At 38.4% G+C, this 20,334-nt stretch overlaps 1 protein-coding gene across 39 annotated transcripts in view; it reads left to right on the top strand.

The window, feature by feature from the left end:
• The window catches only part of PLCB4 (phospholipase C beta 4), a 409,930-nt gene that overhangs the window by 95,421 nt on the left and 294,175 nt on the right, over positions 1–20,334 (top strand). For 6 of the 39 annotated variants that reach the window (XM_074004799.1, XM_074004785.1, XM_065522778.2 and 3 more), the window contains exon 1: positions 98–251. The exons of the other annotated variants lie outside the window; for them this stretch is intronic. The gene's annotated coding sequence lies outside the window, so the exon portion shown is untranslated. Of the gene's footprint in view, positions 1–97; positions 252–20,334 lie in introns of those variants that run through there. 39 annotated transcript variants of the gene reach the window in all.

The raw sequence follows: 20,334 nt of genomic DNA, 5'->3' as shown, positions 1-20,334 counted from the left end.
GGCTGTGGGCACTGTTTGCCCAGCCTCTCACTTTGTAGCAGAGGGGTGGGAGTCTGCGTCAGAGGACCAGCATTATAGTCCCTGGCTGCTCCGATTCATTCATCCCGAGGCTCCTACCCCTTCCTGTTCTGGAAGGAGCGAGCTTATCCTAGACCTGTGATTGCCTCTGAAGTTCTCCACCTGCCTCAGGCGTGCTCTCCAGTGCCTGTTTCTGACTGAGTGAGGTTGAAATCCTACTGACTCCTTTTCAGGTAAGAAAGCATACTGAAAAATAGCTTTAGGAATAGCAGTCGAGATTTATATAGGGGGAGCAGTTTTGATAAATTTATGGTTTCTATTGCTTGTAGAGGGCTATCACAGTTTTATTTTCATGGTCCCTGAAAGTAAGCAGATATAGTTGTATTTAGTTATAGAAAATACTATATTGCTTAGAGCACCCAAACTTTTCATGAAAATTGTTATATTTATTAATTATTACTTTTTTCTTTAGACTTTTTTATAAGAGAGAAATTGAAGACAAAATTTTGCCAACAAAGTATATTAGACACTATGATTTTGTGCTAATTTTGGCATCAATTAGATATTTATTTTAATGTCTCTTTTTATAAAATTTTCCTAAACCTAACTGTAACTCAAATACAGTTTTCCATAAGACATGTAGAAGTATGATTTGCTTGACTGGTAGGATTTCTTGGTGTGTTTTATTTATCACACTCCGTATTTTAAAAATTAGTTGTGTATGGGGACAGGGGATATATGGGAAATCTCTGTACCTTCTGCTCAATTTAGCTATGAACATAAAACTGCTCTAGGAAATAAGGTCTATTAAAAAAACGACCCAGTCTCTTGATAATACTTTCTGTGAATACTTAAATATAACGTGACGAAGCACAGATGATGTTAAACATTTTTTTGTAAGGCATACATTTTAAAAAGCTAATTCATTTTTATTTTTCATAATTAGTAATGAAAATATGGGACATATTTCAATATTTTGTTTTGATTGCCACTTTTTTTGTTCAACCATATTCAGATAGGCAAAATGATTATTTTCAAGTCTCTTTTCCTAAATAAGAAGTGAGAATAAAAATATACTTTGAACATGAACATGTACTTATTCATTGTCTTAGAAAGTTAATCAGCCATTATGTAAAATTCCTTTCTGAAATCAGAGAGTAAAAAATAAAAACAAACAAAGTTGGTTTGTGTATTTGATAATTATGTTTCTAAAACCCATTTTTTCATATAATATGCACATGTTCATGGACAGAGGAGTGATGCAGAAGTATGAAACTTGTAGTTAGTACAGAATAATTGGCTTCAAATGGCTTTAGAAAAATATTTCATTTTTGCATACTTTATTTTTTTAGTTAGGCATGCTTTAAACACACATGTAGTTATGAAATAAAAGGTGAAACCACGACTAGCCACAGATATTTGAGCATAAACAATCTTAATTATAATGACTGAAGTAAACAAAGCATGACCATTAAAATAAACTTATTTTTGACAGATTTATACATGTATATGTATACATATGTATACATTTATACATATGCATATAATATGCAACATTCTGTGGCTATTTTTAAGGGTGCGTGAAGAACTTTCACAGCTGTCTTTTATAGCTTAAACAGGGACAGTGGCCTAAGAATTCCTTTGATAGTTATTACCTGTTGGAAAAAAAAAACCCACTTTATTGGCTTCTTACATTAAAGAGCAATTACATGCAAAGTGGCCACTCGCCAAAGATACGGAGAATATTTCCAGACACATTAAAGCATATGAAACTTTCCAAATTTTCAACACAAGTTCAACTGTGTTTTATTTTTTTAGACTCTCCGGGGGTTTTGGGGTGAGATCTCTTATACAGATGGAGGCTAGAACTGAAGCATTATAGAGCAGGAGAAGGTGCTTCCAGGAGACAACGTGTGCAAGGCTTAATATTGCTTACCTGTTTACCTGCACCTGTCTTCTCTGAAGATAATGCTATTGATGAAGCTGCTGTTGAGAAGACCCAAGTAATTGAGACTCGGTCTATAGGCTTGTCGTCGGATCACTCCACTGCTTCCCACACTTTAATGTTTGTGAGAATCATTTGTGAATTTGTTAACTGCATATTGTACCACAGCAGGTGTGGGGTGAGGCCTGAGATTCGACATTGCTAACAGGCTCCCAGGTGCTGCTGATGCCACCGTTTCAGGGACCACACTTTGACTAGCGAGGAACTGCACCACCAGATATCAAATAACTGCTCAGGTCATTGTTCTTCACTTAATGGACATTGTCTCTCCATAGTGGGCAGTTAGTTTGTGAAGCTCATGACTGAGATGTGATTAAGGGGAATCGACTAGCCGGAGACACTGGCCCTTTCATGGCTGATATAACTGATGATGTGTGGTCTGTTGTTTTCTCTGGAAGAAATGTGTGGGGTTGTCACCTCTGCTGAACTTCCACAGCAGTCTTTTCCAGGACTCGTTATCCTTGGTAGCCCCAACTCCTGCCTGTCAGTTCGTCTCCCTTTGCGGTTGCTACAACCACCAAGGGCTCATCCTCTTCTCCTGTCTGCCCTCATGTCCTGCCAATCAGGAGCCTTTTAAATGCATTGAATTTGATTTGCCTCTTGAACCTGAGTCTTCTGTGGCATCCTCTGTCCAATCTGGCTTGTGGGTGCTCCACTTTAGCTCCCTGTGAATTTAGATATAGAAATTTTATTTGTGAGGAGCTGCTTCCTTCCTCTCAGTTACACACAATTTTCCAATTTAATAATACAGTTTTGGGCAGTTGATTTTTGTAAAAACCTTCCACATCTCAGCTTGTGAGATATGTGCCTTGAGTTTTCAATGTAAATACTTTGCCAGCCTGTAATTCCAGCACTTTGGGAGGCCAAAGCAGGAGGATTACTTGAGGTCAGGAGTTTGAGACCAGCCTGGCTAACATGGTGAAACCCCATCTCTACAAAAGAAAAAAAAAAAATTAGCCCGGTGTGGTGGTGCACACCTGTAATCCCATCTACTGTGGAGGCTGAGGCAGGAGAATTGCTTGAAACCGGGAGGCAGAGGTTGCAGGAAGCCAAGACTGTGCCACTGTGCTCCAGCCTGGATGACGGAGCAAGACTCTGTCTCATAAATAAATAAATAAATAAATAAATAAATAAATAAATAAATACTTTGCCAGAGTTCTAGACACCATGTGAATTGAACTCTTGAAGGGAAGGAAGTGGGCAGTGGGGTGCTGGTGTGATACTCCAAATTCTTCAGTGATTCCTTTCCCATTGTACTTTCCTCCACAACATTGTTTATGAAAATTTCAAACATATAGTAATTTGAAAGAATTTTACAATGAACAACTGCATATTCACCACCTAGATTCTACCATTAACACTTTATTGCCTTTATTAGCTGTCTGTCCATCCACTTATCCCTCTGTCTTTCACTGTCTTATTTTTGATGCACTTAAAAATAAACTGCAGGCATAGTTTGTATATTCCAGCATTCTTATTATTAACTGGAGTTCAATATTTCTTATCAGTTTTTCATACGAAATTTCTATTCGATGAAATGCACACATCTTTACTTCTACATAGCTTGAACTTTCAACAAATGGATGCACCCGGATCAATCAGTCCTGGCAAGATATAGAACATTACCATCACTAGAGAAAGTTCCTGCATTCCTTCCCCAATCTTTGTTCTTTTTTGAGTCTCCCCAAAGAAGGATTTACTGATTGCAAGTGATTTGTGGTTAGTTTATCTCTTCAAAATTGTGCTTTGATCAGTTTTATTTCATGCAGGTTACTTTCATACTTAGGAATACATGTTGTACAACACTTTCTTACAAATTAATATTTAGTTTGTTAGGACTAATTTGTGGTGTTCTTATTTCTGACAGAACTAAAGTTTTAACAACAGCAGCTTAGATTATCTGTTTTTTACTTGGTACAGATGTTTTCCAATGACTTTATTGATTCTTATCACCTTTTATGAGATGGCTGGTGAGATAACGTAAATAGAGACGCAAAGACATGGAGGTAAACCATGTTCTGAGAGGTTCTTTGGGCTGACACATCTGGTTTCTCTGGGTATAGAGAAAAGTATCCCTCTTTCAGTCAGCTGTTTCCTATGAAGATTGTGTTTGAGGATGCAGTCACTTCATCATTTAGCCTGAAATGTAAGTTGGTTCACACTGCTTCTTCAGAAACAGAAAGCTCTGTCCTTGTAATAATTGTAACTCATGACATTCCATGTTTGTGGGCAGTAGTTTCAGTCAGCTTTACCTTTAGGTACCTAACAAGGACTGGGGTTGATTTGGATCTGCCCTGATGTGGGTTCACAGAGCCGGTAAAACCTCAGCTCTCCAGAAAGCTAATTGTCTGAATTGCTGGACTCTCAAAATGGTCTGGAGGCGGAAAGTTAAAATATACCGCAATCTCTTTGGTCATGAAGAAGCAGTTTTTGAATATCTAACATAGCAGCAGGGATATGGTCAAAACAAATGAGTTATACCAGCACCATAAAGTTGTTTAGGGGCTGTAAAGCGCTCACATTGAGTTCTTTGAAGGTACCATGAAACTCCCAATATTGGTTTGCTCCTTTTCACAAGTCACTACTTCAGTGGAATATGAGACTCATCTCTGAAAAGTCACACAGCTCCTTAAGCTCTTATTCACACCTTGACATATTTAGTTTTTTTTTTTTTTTGTGAATATGATTTATAAACAATGGGTTTATTCAGGTATTTTCTGCAATAAATCCACATTATATAACTTGGAGTTACATATCGTATGGTAGGTGCTCAGAAGCTTCTTTTACAGTCCCCCTTCTGAATGTTACAAAGAAATATATAGTGATTTTCAAAGGTACATCATTTAATAGACTGTTTACATTTTCTTGCTCACAAAAGAATGCAAGGAAATATTCCAGTAGTTTAAAAAAGTATAGTATGCGATCCTTAGAACCAAACTGCACAAATATTCAGCAGCTATCTATTCAAAAATTAAAACCAGAGACTGTATTTCATTAGGGCTAATGTATAGTTGACAACCTATAGGCCAGAACAACAAGAATCTGTATGTGCGTATTTACTCTAATCTTGTTTTCGAAGCTACTTAATTGATAGTTGCTTTTCTCTGAGAGGAAAGGACAGAGCAAGTTTTGCAAACACTTGCTGAAGTCAGTTTTGGTAAAAAAAAAATAACTCAGAGAACCATGTTTTAAGAAAAATAAATTCAGGTTATAAATTTAAACATCATTCTACTGGGTTACAACAGTATCTGAGACTTGTACTTCAAATATTTCATCTGATGATGTAATTGGAGGCAGCAGAAGCATATTATCTGCATTTGTTTATGCAGTTGTGTATTATGTAAGTGGAGAATTGTGGGAAATAGTGACTATTTCCCCCTTCTCATAATTTTAAGCCTCAATGGAATAGAAAGAAATATCAATTGATCTTCCATATTTGGCAAAGTGCTTGCATTGATTATAAATTCATCATATAACAAAGGACTACCATTTATGCCGGTTTTAGTATGTTTTCAGCTTCAACTAAAAACTTAAGATTCCATAATAAGAGAGAAGTCACCAAGCCAATTCCCTGTTGAGTGGAATATCTTACTCATTTTCTACATACATCCTCCCTATCCTTGAAGGTTCAGCATAAAACCTAACCTTGCTGAAGCTTTCCTCGCTGCTATAAGTCAAATCCCTGACCATCTCTCCCTTTTCTGAGTGCATGTTGCATTGGCTTATAAACCTTTTGGTGTTACTCTTCTGTGTAGATAAAGACTGTTAATTACTCTCTAATTATATTTTATATATTAGTCTTCCCATGTCTTCACAGTGACAATGTAAAGTCCTCTGTGCAGAAACACTATCTTAACACCTATTTTGCATTTCCATTAACCTTTTCTTGTTTAGTGTTTTGGAAAGCTGTCATTTAATAAATATTGTTGGCTGAGTGCCTGAATGTTAAGAGAGGCCACTGTCTCTGCAAACATGATAAACCTCATTTTCCCCTTCCCCTGTCAGCTTACTCTAAGAACAGAATTAACAGAAGGATTATATTAAGGCAAAATAATTTGGGGTTTTCTGTTTTGTTTTTGTCTTTGTTTTTAAAAGTTACTTCCATGTGTCTGGCCATGTTTCAGTAATAATGTTTGGCACTTTAATAATTCCTTTCATCTGCAAAGAGCAAATTGTTTTTCTAAGATAATTTCATTTTGTAGAATGACTCTGTAGAGTAGGCTGACCCTATGCATGATCTAGAATATAAGAAAAAATCTCACTCTGAGGTTCAGTTTCCAAAGACTTGGGAGCAGATGATGAACTTTGCTTTGCTTGCAGTGCCTCCTGGCTGTAAATGTAGGAGCTCTGTCAACAGCTGAACTCTTGGTTGGCCTTTCGAAGCTTTGATGTGGTCTGTGGTCTGGGGTGTAGCGTTGAGCCAGTAAAAGACATTGCATTGTTTTATCCATCCTACGTCCTTAGTTAGATGCATCACATGATTGGACCTACCCAATAAGAAAATAAAGAACAGCAGTCCATGTTTTGACCGTACTTTTTGGTCCTGCACAGTGTTACTAGTTGCCAACATTATGCGAACAGATTTACCTCATCTCCTAATAAATTAGAAGATCTGGAAAAATGCAGACTTGTGTTCTTCCTTTAGAGGAGACACACGCTCCCCAGTTCCACCCAGCATCCCCGAGACACCTGAATTAGTTTCCTGTTGTTGCTGCTATAACAAACTGCTGTAAACTTAGTGACTTAAAACACAAATTTATTATCTTATACTTCTTGACATTGGTAGTCAAATAGGTCTGCAGGACTGTGTTTTTTTCTAGAAGTTCTGAGGGAGACAGTGTATTCCTTGCCTTGTCCAGCTTCTTGAAGTTGTGCACATCCCATAACTATGGCTGAATCGCTCTGACCTCTGTTTCTATTGTCACATGTCTTTCTTTGATCCTTCTTACTCTGTCTTTCATTTTTAAAGGATTTTTGTGATTGCACTGAGCCCACTCAGATAATACAGAGTCACTTCTCTATCTCAAGATCCTTAATTTAATCATGTCTACAAAGCCCCCTTTGCCATGCAAGGTGACTATTCACGGGTTCCATGTTCCGCACCCCAAATTCACTTCCCAGCTGCCACCTTCAGTGAAGCCTCTGACTCCTTCAGGCTGTGACCTCTACAGTGCTGAAGAACTGGCACTGATTTCTATTTCCCTGGAGTTGGATATTTATCCACCAAATAAGATGAGAATATTTATTTAAAAAACGGATTCTCCCCCATCACAAATTACCATATATTGGTGTATCTTATTTTTAAAATATTATATTAAATAATTACAAAATAATAAACAACCCTCCTTTCTTTCCTGGCTTGGTTTTGCTGCTACTGCTGCTGCTGCTGCTGCTGCTGCTTTTTTTTTTTTTTTTTTCTTTTCTTTTCTGGAGACAGGGTCTCACTGTTGCCGAGATTGGAGTTCAGTGGCATGATCATGGCTCACTTCAGCCTCAATCTCCCAGCCTCAAGGAATCCTCCTCCCTCAGCCTCCCTAGTAGCTAGGACCAAGGGCACGTACCACCATGGCTACCTAAGTTTTTTTTTAATTTTTGTAGAGACAGAGTCTTACTATATTGGACAATCTGGTCTGAAACTCCTGGGCTTAAGAAATCCTCTACCTCTGCCTCCCAAAGTGCTGGGATTACAGGTGTGAGCCACTGCACCTGGCCTATTCTTTTTTTTTCTTTTCAATTTTACCTGGCAATATTTTATGTTTCAAGTCTTTTTTACGTTGTAGTTTTCTTTTCGTCTTCATTTCGTACTAATTAAGACGTTTCTTCCCTCCTTGGTCCCTTGACTATTCATCTCTTTAAAGCCTAATTATTTTCCCCTGCGAAATTGCTGCTGCTGTTTCTGGTTTTCTTCTTTGTTTTTCCAACTTTTAATATAACTTCTTTTTACCCACTAGTCCTTCCTCCACAATTGTCTTATCTTTGTCATCTGACACTAGAAAATGATATACATTTTGAACTTATGACTATCATTTATCAGCAGAACATAGTGTAATGTTCACGTTTGCCGATAAGAGAGTGGCAAAATTAATGTCAGAAATACAGAAGCTATTTAGTAATCTAAGAATTGAGAAAAACTCATCTTTCCACAAATTATCTGAAGCAGGAACAATTTGTCCATCTTGTTTTCTAAGAATCATGAAATGTTCTCTTTTGACCTGGTTTATTGTTATTAATACTGATGGTGTAGCTCGTGAAATAAATAGATTTCTTTTTAGTTGATTCGTAGATACGCCATCCCAGAGCTACAGTAGGACATAGGTCCAGAAGAGCGGGTATACAGCATTGGTTGTCACCATCAGCATCAGCATTACCTGGGAACTTGCTGGAAATGCAAATTGTCAGACCCCACCCCAGACCTACTGGATCAGAAGCTCTGGGAATGGGGCCCAGAAATCTATGTTCTAACAAGCTCTCCAGGAGATGATGAAGTGCAATCAAGTTTAAGAACCATCAGTGTTTTGTATTGTCACACTAGAGTGCTGGGGAGAAGGGTGAACTCTTCCAGGTCTTATTCTCCAGATCAGTTTATGCATTCACTTGTTTAGCTTCCAGGGATGTCACTTTCAAAAAACTACATTCTTCAAATATTTTCAGTTTTGATAAACAGTGCACTAAAGATTCTCAGTTCCAATGAACTGTCCAAGTAACCTTATTTCACCATGGAAAGAGTAATCTGTGGATTGGCATCAGGAAGAAATAGTCCATCTTAGTTTAAGAGTGTACCCATAAGGCTTAAAGCCCAAGTTGTGCCAAACTAAATACAAATGTTATGCTGGAATGCACCAATTTATTCCTCTCAGGTGGGTCCATGTCTCATCCACAAAATTATGGCAATTCCAATAAGTGATACGATATCAACTCACTGAAATCTTTAAAATGAATAGATAGCTCACTCTATGGAAAAAAACCCTACTCCCTCCCCTCATCTGCCTCCTGCAGAGTCATTCAAAGTAAACCCCACATCTACCACATAAGCCCATATCAGATCATATGGGCTGATAATGTCAGATCATCCCTGACATTATCTCCAAATTTGGTGAAAAGTCCACTGGGCCTCGTAAAATATCTTAACTTTATTGAACTATAATTTACATGGAATGATATGGATCCATCTTTAGTGCTCATTTCGCATTGCGTGAGTCTTAGCAAATGTGTACCCTGCCACCACAATCACAATTTAGGACCTTTCTGCCACCTCAGAAAGCTTGTTCCAGTCTTTTTGAAGTCTGCTTTTCCCAACCCCTTAGCCCCAGGCAACCACTAGTCTGCTTTCCTGTCACTTTTAGATTCTTTTTGCTTTTTCTGGGATTTCATACAAATAGAACTATGTGTTCTTTTTTCTTTCAGAATTATGCTTCAGAGATTCCTCCATGCTATTGTTTCCTCTATAGATTTTTTACATTGCTCAATAATATTAAATTGTGTGCACATTCTACCACTTATTTACCTATTGACGGACATGTGTGTATTTCCAGTGTCAGACTGTTAAGAGTAAAGTTCTTATGAACATTTGTGCACAAATATTTGTGTGGACATTTTTTATTTCTTTTGGGTAAATAAGAATGGAATGGCTGGGTGATGTGGTAGATGCATGATCAGATGCATAAGAAACTGGCAAATTGGTTTCTAAAATGGTTGAACTATTTTCATTCCATCCAGCAGTATCTGAGCATTTTCCCTAGGCCATTTTTACATGTGTTATCAGACAAATAGAAAAAAACCTTAATTTTATGTTGCTATCTACTGCATATTTATTTACATTATTACATAATGTATAATATACATTATATATGTATTATGTATATACATATATATGTAAATGTGTATTATACACACACACAGGGAAATGCATACATATTGTATCATATAAAGAAGCACCAGTTTTAACAGTAAAATACAAGATCTTACTGTATGCATAAAATTCCAACCCATGAACATATACACAAAACCCTTAAACTACATATAAGTAATTTCTGTGCTTTCCTTGGTGTTTGTTTACTTTAGTCATTTGCTGGCCATTACTGACAGTCAAATAGTGAACTTTTAAGAAAAATAATAGAAACCCTAACATGAGGAAACTTAGAAGCTTTTTTCCTTCTGACTTGGGAAAGATAGCTACCACAGTTTTGGGGCTGTGACTTCTAGTATTGTATCATGCAAAGTTTAAGAACTTCTGGGATAAGCAGTGGGCAAAGGGAGTGCAAATGGAGGAAACTGAGGAAGAATGATTATATAAGGAGCAACAATGATGGACTAGTGGTGAAGAAAGATTTTTCAAGGAGGGGTGGTTGGGACTTGGAAATCAAATAAGGAATCAAATGAAGATGGAACAAATGGCCGTGGCCCCATGGAGACAGAAAAAGTCAGATCTATATACAGGTCATTGTGACACCAAGCAAAATGTGAAAAAAACATATCCAATAGAAATAAAAGCAGCATGTTAGTAGGGGCAGGAGAGCAGAGTAATAAAAATAACCTCATCTCTTTCTATGAAATGCTGGAATTGCTGAATAGTGTTCCTGGAGTGTGGGAATAAACCATATGATTGAATGGTTTGGGTTTGTTTTATAGATTTTATCCTAAAGATATGATGACTAATTAAACTACTGCTGTTAATTTGTGTTGAATGCCAAGCAGAGCTCCGGGACTGGACTGAGACAGGGCCAAGGTGCTAGTATAAATTTCAGTGACTCATCTCTTGTGTCTAAAATAGCAGTAGGCTTGGGGGCAAAATATAATCAAGGGAGGAAGTCATTTTGACACATGTTCCCCTTGAAAGCAACTTAGAACCAATGTAAGTAATTCAGTTTCTCAAGCTAGTATTGGAAAAGGGGTGTAGATGGATAAGGGTGGGAAATGGAAAGTGAGCTTGTATCAAATAGTGAAAGGCATTGTGTTGTATGCAAAGACGTTTTGATTTGATCCTACTTGTTTTCAAGATTAGTTTAGGCATACCCTTGGCCATAAATGAAAATATTCTAATGGGATACATGCAAGGGCTCAGAGATTCTTAAGGGATTACTTTCCATGTTTTAAACTTTTATGTATACTCTTTCTTAAAACTGATCTGCCTAACACCTGCCTGTCCTCATCTCATTTTATAGAAGGAAGATACTTATCTCATCTTTCCAAAATATTAATTTGGTACATTGTCCTATGGTATAAAAACATTCCAAGTGCTAAACAGAAAAACACTATGTCTGCAACAAAACTGTGCTTAAAACATATTTGTAACATCAGTTGGTTGATAGTTAAAAATAATTTTGGCCAGGCCAGGTGGTTCACGCTTATAATCCCAGCACTTTGGGAGGTCGAGGCTGGTGGATCACCTGAGGTCAGGAGTTCGAGACCATTCTGACCAACATGGTGAAACTACGTCTCCACTCAAAGTACAAAAACATTAGCTGGGTGTGGTGGCGGGAGCCTGTAATCCCAGCTACTCGGGAGGCTGAGGCAGGAGAATCGCTTGAATCTGGGAAGCGGAGGTTGCAGTGAGCTGAGATCGCGCCCTTGCACTCCAGCCTGGGCAACAAGAGTGAGACTTTGTCTCAAAAGATAAATAAACAAATAAAATAAATAAAAATAATTTTGAATTTGGATCACCTTCTGTGGTGGCATAAAACTCAAAAGGAGTTCAGAGATTGAAACTTTTCTTAGGGAAAAAACATTTATCTGCACTTACGTGAAGAAAAATGAAAAATTGGAATAAAATTGATGCCCAAACTTTGTTATTTTAGCGTTAAGTAATATCATAGATGTATGGATTAATTTTTTTAAAACCCTATCCATCTTATCAAGAGATATATTTCAAGTAAAGTTTTATATTTAATATTTACTAAAATTATATTAATATGATATTTATGTGGTTTTTCTCAATTGCCTACTAGTGAAAACATGAGCATAACTTAATTAAAAGACATTATTTCACCCTTAGGGGCTAAATTCAAAGTAAATTTAAACTTAAAATTCTAAGTTATGTATATATTTTGTTTTATATAGGGATATATGATAGATCAACTAATAAAATACTTTTAGTCACAAAAATGTATTCGTTAGGATAAAATTTTGCAGGGGAGGTAGAAAAGAAATAGAAAAAAGGCATTATAAAACATAAATGTTAAGTGTGAGCTTGCTTATTTTTAAATCATTATGGTGTTTAGATTCTAGATACATTTACATATATCTAACAGCTATTATGTTTAAACGTTTAAACTGTCAACATTTAGAGCATTCCAGAAATTACATCTTTAACAACCCTTTTGAACTTATGATAAAAAAATTAAGATAACTTAAAATTGACTTTTGGTGAATTTTTCTAGATTTGTCTAGAGGGGTATAGGCACAGATTTTTTGAGGACCACAGTTATGGGTAACAGGATATTACTGAAGGATTTTGAATAGGGGACTGTTTAATAAGATTGGTGGCTTTGAAAGGGTATTTTTCCATTCTGCAGATGGATAGAGTGGCACATAGAGGCTGGGGTGATGATAAACCAAGAGCAAGTAAAACAGTGAGGAGAAGAGAGAGGGAGAGTTCAAAGCATGAAAGGAAGTAGGAGACTCAATATTGCTGGCTTTGAAGGAGAAGTAATAGGGCCATGAGATTCCTTGGCTCATGGCCCCACTACTTCAAGGGTTGTGGGTGGCTTCTAGAAGCTTGAATGACAATGAAATAGATGATTCCTCTAGAGCCTCCTTAAAGGAATGAAGCCTTGTTCCCATCTTGATTTTAGAGGTGAGATCCATGTTGCATTTCTGATCCACAGAACTGTAAGATGATAAATTTGTGTTGTTTAAAACCACTAGTTTGAATTTTGTTACAGGAGCAATAGAAAACGAATACAGCAGATTTACCCAGGTTTTCCACTGAGGAAGGAGATGAGTCACTTGATACTGAGTTAAGTATGCCAAAGGTTGGCATTCTAGACTTGTGGGCATGTTAGTCTCTGAGTACATGCTTGTTTTAGTGAATGAGAGAGAGCTGTTATGAAGAAGCTTTTTATATGAAGCTTGCTTGTTTTCATTTCTCTATACCTCACTGTCCTCTTCCTCAAAGCTAGGGGTTAGAATAGATTATCTCAGGTTCTTTTCAGCTTGAAAATTCGAAAACTATTTGCCTTACATAAAACGAAAGAAACAAAACACACCATCCCTATAAAATTCCTTCTCTGGTGAGAATGAGGGAAAAAAAGGAGAAGCACCTGCAAGAATTATTGGTAAAAACACAATTATAGAATTCACTATAAAACATGAGCTGTGCTGTGCTTCAGATGCCTTGTTTAGGAATGTTTGGTTCTAAATGCTAGATATAAATCAGCATATATTCTGGAATTTTCATGATGAAATCTCTTACTTTGCATCAAAGTAAGAGAAATAGAAAGTTCTGAACAAGAGCGTGTATTGTCCTAACAATCTTGTGGCCCCAATATTCATCATAATAAAAATTTCTCTGCCTTGGTATTATGATGGATTATTACATAAAGTATTCTGTAGTTCAAAATAACACATTTTTCCCAACAACAAGCACCCCAGCTAATTAGGCAATAGGCCAGTGGCCAAAGAATGATGGTCTATTAGTCAAGATCAGCTAGCTTATGCTCTGACAATAAACAATTTCAAAATAAAAAAGAGCATTAGTACTCATTGTTCAGAGATTTAAATCTCACAAGTAGAATCAGCCTCTTGATGGGGTATTTTTCCTTTATAAAGCTGGTGCTACGATCTGAATTCTGCAAATTGGGGCATTTATTAGTTAGTGATCTTATGGGATTGGTCTGTGGAAGGATGCATGCTAAAGTCAGTTCTTTAGGGCTACATCTTGCCTAAACTCAGTTTACCATGACTGGTGTTACAACCCCAAATTCCTTTCTGCATAGGGGTAAAAGTAATTTCTGATATAACTGCTGCCTTTAACACAAAGGTGGGACTTTTGCTAACCTGAGGGCTAGAGTGCAATCAACCTTGCCACAAAGACTATGCAAATAAATTCAGTGTTCTCAATTCCTCCCTTGGTTGAAGATCACATTCATGCCGTTTCACCCATTCAAGGACTTCAGGTGCAAATTTTGCAAGAAAAATGTCCTCAGATTTCCCAAGAATTATCTCATTAGAAAGGAGTTTGGAATGTGATTCTGTCTGGATGCTATTTCTGTGATACCTTGAAAACTTTGTTCCTACAAAATTATTTAAGCACTTGAACAAAAAAATAAACAAATGTCCTTGAATTTATTATCCCATATGGACTTGCCAACTACTGCAGTGAGACTTGTGGAGATGATAAGTCCACTGTGAGTGAGGCACTTAAGCCGCAGGACCCATATGTTGTGCCTGATTGTATTGCAGATAAAGTTCTTTGGAAACTATGACCTTAACCAAGCTTTGAATAGCTGACCAAGATAAAGCCACCAGAGATGTCCAAACAGTTGCCGTTCGTAGAGGGTCATCAAAAGTCTTTGACCTCATGCCCTTTATGCCACCCTCCTCACTAACGTTCTATTCATGATATTAGTCTTTTTGAGACCTCTCAAATGGTGCTGATCCAATTGATTTCTGCAAACAGACTTCAGATCTTATGAGGTGTCTGTCAGATGAGGCTCAGTGTACCAAGCATTGTTTTTGCTTGCCATATTGATCACTGTTCAAGGTGTATCTCAAAGTAAGTCTTGATAGTCCCCAGCAATCAGAAATGTTTCCTCAAGTGCTAATTGGTTAGGTGTTTTTCCCTATACCTTCTGGGTCTCTGTCTTAGTTCAGGCTGCTATCACAAAATGCCATAGACTAGGTGCCTTTTTTTTTTTTGAGAAAGACAAAAGCCATTTCTTTCTCACACTTCTGGAGGTTGGAAGGCCACAGTCAAGGTGCCTGCAGATTCCGTGTCTGGACAGGGCCCTCTTTCTGGTTAGCAGATGGTCTTGTTACTGTCCTTACATGGCACTCAGGTAGGGGGATGGTGGAGGCAGAAGTGTTTATCTCTCTTCTTCTTTTATAATTCTGTAAATCCCATCATAAGGGCCCCATCCTCATGACCTAATCCAACTCTAATTACCTCCCAAAGACCCCACCTTCAACTACCATTACACTGGGGATTGGGGCTTCATTATGGAAAATTGGGAGTGGGGGACACAAATGTTCAGTCCCTAGCAGGGACAAGAAAGTGAGACAAATAATTGTTCTGTAGCGTTTCTTAGAATAACACCAATACAGTATCCCAAAAGAGAGAAAGAAGATCAATAATAGGGGTTCTAGGGAATTACTTTCAGACCTTGGGCTAACTCTGTGAAATGATTTTGAGAAAAGGAAGGGCAGAGTGAGTAATAGATTTTAGCAACAGTCATGAGAATGGGCATTGGGAGGGAGGTGTCTGTTTTGTTGTTCTTTGTCCATAACATCTCACCTGTAACCTGGCCCATGGAAAATGTTCAAAAAATTAGTTTTGTATAAATGAATTGATCATTAGCTGGAGTGGGTTTACAGCAATAAAAATTACCTTGTTGAAGAATTGGTTCTTCTTTGCCCTTAAACATCTTCAGGTTTGAGTTCCATTCTTGTAGCTAGCTGCTGACTATTGGTTTACCCCATGTAAAGTGAGTAAAGGGTTAAGGGTTCTTTCTCATCCTTAGGCTATCAGTCACCTGCATCTGGGGCTCTCAAAGTTAAAATAACTCTTTAAAGTTGGCTGGGCTGCAAACTACCCATTATACCAGACTGAAGTGTCTACAGGAGGCATGTTCTTCCTTTTTTGTCTAAAAGTGAGGGTTTTGGGGAATTTGCTCAATCATCCCTGAGCCTAACCCAAGCCTCAGTAACCCGGGAACCTGTGTACTATTACGGAAAATGCATCTGTAGTATTTACTGAGTGCATGGACGGGTGGTTTACAGACTTCTCCTCAACAAACAGCAGGGCTATAATAGCAAGTGACAGGGAGCTTCTGGCAAAGGTAGAGATTGAGGGGCAGGTGGTTGGCCTGTTGTCACTAGGAAATAAGCTCCCAGCTCAGGCGCCTGGGACATGGGACTTTTGATTTTTAAACTGGGACTAGTTGGGTCACCCAGTGCTGAAACCTTGGCCCTCTGCCGACAGGCTAAGAGACTTCCTGGTGTAGCTCTCTCTTCTCAGCTGTCTCAACCGAGCCCTTCACATGCTCTGAGACACCACCAGCAGCAACAGTTTGGGAATCACGTGAAGGAAAAGTAAGAAATACCCATTCTGTTTTGGTCACATCTAATTGCTCATTTTCAGTTATATTTACAAGGAAGAATATGCTTACAGGGCCTGAAGTTACCACCCAGTGACTTCAGGATTCAACGTGTCTTTCCACGAGGGTCAGGGAGTCACACTGCTCTGCCTCACAGCACAAGTAGGAGAATCTGTTTGTGTATACTAAACGGCAGGGAGAGCACCATTTGAAATCTCCCCTGCCCCTGGAAGATGTTGTCCAAACATAAGTGGCGTCCCAGAGTTTTCTCTAACTCTCCAGCCCAAGTCCCTCTTACAGCCCAGGGAAGCCTGGGGCTCACCCATCTTATGAATGTGCTATATTGTTGGTGTCCCAGCCAAGGTACCCCGAGCATAGTGGAGTAACTCCAGATTGGGTCACTAAGCCCATCTCCCACTACACAATGGTCACATTTCCCTCCCTCCCTCAGTTAGTGCTGGGAAGGAGGAAATGATGAGGGCTGGTGAGGCTTCTCCAGAACAAGATGGAGGTGCAACTCTAAAACCAGGTAGAGCGGGAGGCATGGGGGAAAGGGCTGTGATACCACAGAAGATGTAGAAATTCTTTTCCATGATCACACGTAAGAGAGAAGAAAGAGCTGCTAGATTTTTAAATTTAAGTTTTGGAGGAGTATCAAAAAGGACCATCAAGCTAGAGGTATTTATTTAGATAAGAATGCTGGTCTAATTTATCATTATTTTTAACTTCTCTTGTTTGTAGTTGTAATTAGTGATAAGTAATACTTTAAGTGTTTTTTAATGGTTTTTGGAAATATTGTATACAGATATTTAAAGTTGTATGCAAATTGAATCAGGGAAAATGGAATCTCACTTAACTGTTCATGTGTGTTATTGGAAAACATTATTTTAATTTTACATCAGATATCCTGATACCTCACTGGTATTAGGCTGAACCACATGAAATTGCTGTTTTTACTGATCAAAATGATTAAATATTAGTAACTTCATATAGCTCATTGTAATGTATTTATACCCTGGGTCTTTATAACCAGATACAAGTGGATTAATCTATGAAGCTATTAAAAAATTCTGTAGTAAATATATTTATAAACTGGAGAATCTGATTTAATGTGAGCTACTTTCCCTGCACTATCAGTTTTTGCAAGTTTACTTTCTTTTCCTGCAAAAAGAGGCAAAATTAATTAAAAAAATCTAAAGCCATTGGAAGGTACCAGAAGATGGGACGTTTCAGAGAAGGAATTAAATTGAAGGTAGAAGGCATCCTATTTCCTACTTTGACTTTAACCCCCACCACCTTCTGCAATGATTCTGAAGGCGATCTTTGCTCGAAGATGACCACCTCAGTATTGTGGTCATGGGAAAAAAAATGGAAAAGGGATCAGCATTCTTTAGCTTTTTTTATGGCTTTATTTCAGCTGGGTTTTCCTATTTTACTTGAGTAGAATGCTTTATTTGGGTCAGAATGAGTCAAAATGGCTTTTTGGTGAATGTTTCCTTTACCTTCATAAGCACTTTCTTCAAAGTTCCAGGTGAAACCCCCAGCATGGTGGACACTGTGTCGTGATGTCATTGCAGGTGCTCTATTTGGGAAGCCATCCATGGTTTCTTCAGTTCTAGAAATGCTTCCGATTGATAACATTACTATGCGCATAGGTTTTATGTTATTTTGAAATTTAAATTAGTATAGAAAGGAACCATTTGAGGGTGGTGACCCAGCATTGTGCCTTAAAAACAAACAAACAAAAAGCCTCTGATTTTTATGATTAGGAGGCAATTTTTTTTTAATTCAACTAGTTGACTCTTAAGGAAATAAAACATTGCCACTATGAACCGATTTCTGAGCTGTCAGGTGATCTTATGTGTTGTGTACATATAACACATACATCTAGGAGCTGTTTCAAAAATCTTGACAGTTGTACATTCAATTTATGTAATGCTAGCCCTACTGTAAAATACTCTAGTTTTTTTTGTTGGGACAGAACCACACCTGAGTGAAACTTGCAACTTGCTGCCCATATGCCCATGAACACTTTACTACTTATTTATTTATTTATTTATTTATTTATATTTTTGAGACAGGGTCTCACTCTGTCACCCAGGCTGGAGTGCAGTGGCACAATCATAGCCCACTGCAGCCTTGATCACCTGGGGTCAAGCAATCCTTCTGCTTCAGCTTCCCCAGTAGCTGGAACTACAGGTGTGTGCCACCATGCCCCACTGTGTAGCGCAGGTTGTTCTTGGACTTCTGGCCTCGAGAGATCCTACTGCCTTAGCCTCCCAAGTTGCTTGGATTATAGGTGTGAGCTACCATGCCCAGCCTAAGACTTTGCTTCCTTGTGGAAAAACTCCCTGGAAGGGAATCCCCTATTAAATAACAGGCGCTAAATAGAAACCTAGTGTTTGACTGAGTGATAACATTTTCTATAGTTTTTTAAAATTTATACTGAAATTTAGAAAGGGCATATTATTCAGTTTTGTTCTTCAAATCATCCTTGACTCCTCTCTTTCTCTCACACTCACACGTGGTATGGTAAATTCTGTCTGCTCTACCTTCAAAATGTACCCACCTTCTTTTCACTAATTCCCTTGCTGCCATCCTGGCCTGAGCCAGGTTCTCTTTCGCCTGGATGACTGGTCTCTTCTCATCCTGGCTTATTCCCCACACTGACCCCTCCCTGCAGTCGGTTCTGCACTCAGCACCCAAAGTGACTGACTAAGTGTAAGTCAGCTCCTGAGCCTCCCTGCTCAGAGCCCTCCAAGGGGTCCTCATCTGACTCCGAGTAAAAGCCAGAGTCTTTACCGTGGCCCACCAGGCCTGTGTGATCTGACTCCTTTTCTGCGTGACCTCATCTCTAGCTCACTGGGCTTAGTCACACTGGCTTCCTCGCTGCTCTGCTGTCATCTTAGGGTCTTTGCTGTGGCTGCTTCCTCTCCCAGTAATGCTCTGTCGTCCCCCACTTATCCACGTGGCTAATTCTCTTGTTTCCTTAGTCTTTGCTCGTTTATAAACCTAGATTTCTTATTAACCCCTACTCTGTTCTCTATTTTTGCTTTTTCCATAGCATTTACCATCCTTTAATATATGGTGTAATTTATTTATCATGTTTAGCGTTTACCCCCTCTCTAGAATGTAAATGCCATAGTGGTGGCAGTTTTGTTTTATGTACTGATGTTCACCAAGCGCTTAGAAAAGTGTCTCATGCATAGTAGTGATTCAGTAAATATTTGTTGAATAAATGAACTCCCAAGCAAGGGTGGTGGGTGAACCCTTATTGTCGCTTGACCTTGGATGCCTGTTTTTAAAAATCGTGTTTAACAAACCCCAAAGCCATTTTTTTTCCAGTAGTATGGGTTTCAGACTTCACATTTTACATGTCTACTCATGAGATAAGAGTCAAAAGAAAGTTTTTTAAAAAATAGTATTTGTCAAAACCCATTCTGATTGTTTTTTCTTACAATGACAGATTAGTCTCTGACAACTCATTCCAGAAGCTTCCATTTGATCTTCAGAGGTTTTTAATTGGCACAAGCCTCTTTTCAGGAAATGGCCACTTTAACATCCATGGAAAAATAATCATGTACTTTTAATTCCACTTATCTGAAACCAATTAGTAAACCCAAAGAAAACACTGGGTGTTTTAATTTTATGAAGTGTCTTAAATTGTCCCAGAGGTCATGGCATCCAGTGAATTCACTTCTCTGTCTTTCCTCTCTGGCCATTTTTGTGCCTTCTGGGTGCGGACAACTCAAGTGGTTTGCCACGTGCGAAATGAGCTGCTGCCTCTTCTCCTTTCCAGTGGGGTGGTCCAGGTCCACTTTGCAGACTGAGTTTTTTTCTCTCTGCAGGTTCCTTCTACTTCTAGCTAATTATCTTGTGCTTCTCTTCCCAGCCTGTTTATCTAAATGCATTTCTTTTCTTCCAGCCCAGCTCCCTCCTGAAGGTACAGGAAACCCCCAATGAAATCATCAGTCCTGCATCTGATGGTTTGCCTGTCCTTTGCCTCAGACACTTAGACTTCGGTGCCCTGACCACAGTGACCCTTTTATTTGCTTTCCT

Source organism: Macaca fascicularis, chromosome 10 (genome assembly GCF_037993035.2).
Source record: "Macaca fascicularis isolate 582-1 chromosome 10, T2T-MFA8v1.1".
Classification (NCBI taxonomy): Eukaryota; Metazoa; Chordata; class Mammalia; order Primates; family Cercopithecidae; genus Macaca; species Macaca fascicularis.
Note: the sequence above shows the minus strand (reverse complement) of the source record. Positions and strands in the feature narration are given on the sequence as shown.